This window comes from Barbatula barbatula (genome assembly GCF_947034865.1).
Source record: "Barbatula barbatula genome assembly, chromosome: 1".
Taxonomy (NCBI): domain Eukaryota; kingdom Metazoa; phylum Chordata; class Actinopteri; order Cypriniformes; family Nemacheilidae; genus Barbatula; species Barbatula barbatula.
Window position 1 is genome coordinate 10,410,678 of NC_136766.1, and position 4,512 is coordinate 10,415,189.

The window sequence follows — 4,512 nt, forward strand, 5'->3', positions numbered from 1 at the left end:
GCTTTTGTTCCTATAATTTACACATTCATAAATAATGTAGGCCTATCTATAAATTGTACCAACATCAACAATGTTTTGCTAATAGCATTAAGTGAATGATCAGGAGAGAAAGACGGTACTGTACTTAACTATGAGCAGCGTGCATCTAAAGTGGTTCAAGCTGAGGAAATTATTCATAATTTATTGCCTAAATTTTACTATTCGGATATGGCCGATAATTTATCGTGCATCCCTGTTAAAAAGAAAGTGTTTATTTAAGTACTGTAGCAAACAAGCATCAAATTGAATAGCTGCAGAAGCACATCAATTATTCAGGAAAACTATTGACTGAATTTGGGAACAACAAATATTTTTCCACATTAATGCTAGAACAGGATGTACCATTTAGCTGATGAAATCCCCCTTCCTCGAGAAAACATCTGCTTGGGTTTTCCACGTGATATATTAACCGATACTCGATAAACAACATTACTGACAAATTGTTGCACCCAGCCACAGTTTATGTCTATTTTCTCCCACCCTGCACAAGGAGGAGAAAAAGTTAGGGATATGTGAAAGTTCATTGTGCTACAGTATTTGGGCATTTGTCACCTTGCTTACCTGGTCTTACCTGATAAGTTAGATTCCCTGATGTGCAGATCAGAGAAGAAAACTCATGTTTCAGAGATGGAATGGGGAGTGACAACAGGAAAGAGACAAGAAACAAACAGCTAGACAAGCTGGCAGAAAGGTATGCAACAAATGTGTGTGTGTGTTGTCTTTAGTAGAAATGACATGTTTAGACCTAAAAATAGCTTTTTTTTATTTACATTCAAGTCATTCAAGACGCATCTATTTCTATAGAGACTTCTGAGAAAAGGGGTTTGTTTTCTTTTGTGATTCTTCTGTTAAGAAGCAAAACAAAAGTGTTTTACTAGAAGGGAGACCTATCAAAAGTCTTATCAATAAGAGACACACAACATAATTAAAGAAATATTAAAGACAGGGATTTGTATGTGTCTGTGTTTATTTAAGATAATTGTCTTCTGTTCAGTCTGGTAAAAGCTTCTTTTGGATCATTCTTAAACGTAAAAATGATTCACACATGCAAACGAATAAAGCTGAATTCTAAAATTGCAAAAATAAATTATAAATGGATTAATAAAGTTTAGGTTGTCTTTAGTAATACAAATTAAAATTGTAAACATTTTATGGTACTTATTATGGTTATTTGAATATTACTAGAGTCTGAGGGTTCTTTTCAATTGTGTTTGGGTGTTCAGGTTATCTGTGTTCTCTATTTTGTGAAATATAAATGTGGTCTGATTGATTTGCATTTTTTAAAGAAACGGTGCCAGAGAGCTTTAAGGCTAAAATACACTTCAAGACTTTTGCTCAGATTTTAAAAGTCTTGTAGTGTATTCCAGCCATAAGTTGTTTGTTGTTTGAAGTAGGAGTACAGCGTCGCTCCACCTTCACCTCAAGTTGACAGCTCTAATAACATTATAATGTCCACACAGATCATGAATGAGCTCAGAGAACCGGTTATTTCACATTTATGAGTTCTTCATACATAGGGATGTGATGTCCGTGATCAGGATATTTAGGGTAAACTGTCAGAGCTAATATTTGGAGTCTGTCCAGCATGTGGGCGTGACGTCAGAGACGAAATCAACCACAACAAATTCAGTTTATCTTAAATCTTTGTCTTTATAAGTGGTGTTTGCTAAGGTTCTGTTGTGGAAAACAAAAGAAGATAAATATCTTGGTGCTTTTTTTCCATGTGAAAGGGAGACAATGTTATTTGGTTACCAGCGTTCTTCAAAATATCTTATTTTGTTATCTGCAGAAGAAAGTCATACAGGCTTGAAATGACATGAGGTTGAGTATTTTTGGGTGAACTATCTTTTAAACTGTTCTCCATAACACAATGTGTGCTATAAATACCTCATATTGTTTTTTTATTGTTGATGTTGCATGTTTGTTAATCTGTTTTTCTCGATCATTGCAGTCTGTCAGTTTAATTAAGTTACTCTGATGAGTACTGAATAAGTAATGTGACTGATGGCCAGAAGCTGAGGTCATATCATTTTCATTCTGCTACTGTCGGTACAATTTAAAACATGTGTTACTGCTTATTGACAGAAGAGGGCAGAAGAGAACTGTAAATCCCACAGGTGAACCAAAATTAAAAAATAACTTGATGAAATAATATTTTTCATTCTAACACTTTGGATTAAAATATGGAATAATAAATACCTACTCCTTTCCAAAGAAACCCTTGTCTTTCTTTAATCATTTAGTGTGAGTGTGTGTTTCTTAGGAGTGGGTTTGGAATTTCAGTAATGGGTCCCAATGCAAGACCGTGTCTGCCCCACCCAAATGAGTGAAGGGTCTGCCAAAGATCCCTGTTCCGCAGACTCAGATAAACTCCTCTCACATTGGAAGGTTACGTTTGTTTTGTGCTTCATCACTGTGCACCAGACCCATAGACAATTGCTTGTAGTCATTTGTTGAAGGATTGTGCCATGCATTCTTCTCTAGTTCTCAGCTGTAAAGGCATATGAAGATCTGCACACCCACATTTCTACATACAATCATGTATTATCATTGGGGAGTCAACCTGACAAGGTCTCCTCCTGCTCTTGTTGTGAGTGTATGAGTTGGCTTGGTTTCTTTGGCTAAAGGAAGAGAAGTAGGCCTATTGTACCCTGGCCGGAAACAGGATCTTGACTAGAGGAATGAAAACACAGATACTCCAACACAAATACTCGAAATGTAAAAATAAAATTCTCCACTGTTGAGACAGTTTCAGCAAGATGACGAAGCAACAAATTAGGTAAGGTAGGTTATGACAAACGTTGAATAATGAAGGTGAGGTGAGTAATTACATAATTATATTGATAATGTTTTTGTACAAAACAAATGAGGTCAACCGATAATAAATGACTTCCTTTGTGGGCAATAGACGTTTCTGCTCAATATTAATCCTCATATCAGCCGTTTTTGTGTCATTTTTAACATCCATTCAACTGTTCATCCTGTTTGATCTCTGTTCATCTCTCTTTGATGAATTACAGATGGAGTTGTACGTGTGTTTAAAGAATCAAGCAAGACGGAACTGATGGAAATCATAGGTTTGGAACAGTACATGCGTGTGCTTTATCCGGAGGTGAGAACATGGGCTAAGGAGAGAGATCCAAATACAGCACAGAAAGCAGCTAAACTAGCAGCCTACAAGTCGCAAGAGGTAAATCTGAGGGGTCGGGGAGAAGTTCGTACTCTCCTAGTCAGTTTCAGAAATCTACAGCACACCCACTCAAAGCCCATGGCTCCTAAGCCTGTAGACACACATCAGACATCATCCAGCACTGATGTAAGCGATTCATGAAAACCTTAATGAGAATCTCCAAGAGATTTTATTGACCTGGCATGTATAGCAATGTAAAAGATTATTACAAGTCATGTCCAGAATGTCAGTTGATAAAAGGCAGAGCCCCAGGTATTGCACCAGCAAGTGCCTATTCCTGCAGTAGAGACTCCCTTTGAAAGAATAGTAGTTGATATCGTTGGACCCTTTGACAGAAACCAGAAGGGTAACAGATTTATACTGGTGATCTGTAATTATGCCACTAGGTACCCAGAAGCGGTGGTGCACCCTTAGAGAAGTAACTGCCAAACATATTGCAACAGCAATGTTAGACTTTTCCCAGACGTAGGCATCCCTAATGAAGTGTTCATAGATCAGGGACCCAGTTTTATGAGCCATACACTGCACCAAGTCTATCTTCCGTTGGGGATTAAGAGAGTACGAACAACTCTCTACCACCCCAGACTGATGGACCGGTGGAGCGATTCAATCTAACACTGAAAGCCATGTTGGAGAAGTTTGTGTCGGAATATGGAAAAGACTGGGATAAACCTTAGCTTTTATTCGCTTACCGTGCAATTTTAATATGCCAGAGGAGAACTAGCTCTCCCGGTTGAGTCTGGCCTCTCCCAAGGTTTTTTCTTCAGTCTTAGTGTACACATATACATCTATAGTAGAGTTTTTAGTTCCTTGTTACCGTTGCCATTGGCTTACTCACTAGAAGACAGCTGATTTAGTTTCATCCATAAATAAACAACTTGCGTTTAACAACACACATGCATGTTAACATATTTTAACAAATATAGTCTATTTGCACGTTTTGGTATTATTGCATATTGTTCTGGTATTTTGTAATGTTAGGCTCCCAGTCCTGATAACAATATTAAAAATAATAATATACCTAAATGAAACAATACTTCCATCGAATAATTTACTGTTTTTGACAATCCACTGACATCAGTGTAACTGATCAGTGTGAAAAACTTGTATTTTCCATGTATTTTAATACCGTATATTCGCTTACATTTTCCCCTTAGTATTATTTCTATTATTTTTTTATTATGCTGTATGTAAAGCTGTTATATAGCAATTGTGAAAATTTCTATGCAAATAAAATAGAATTGATCAGACGCAGGTATGTGCCAAAATCAGAAAGCAGACAT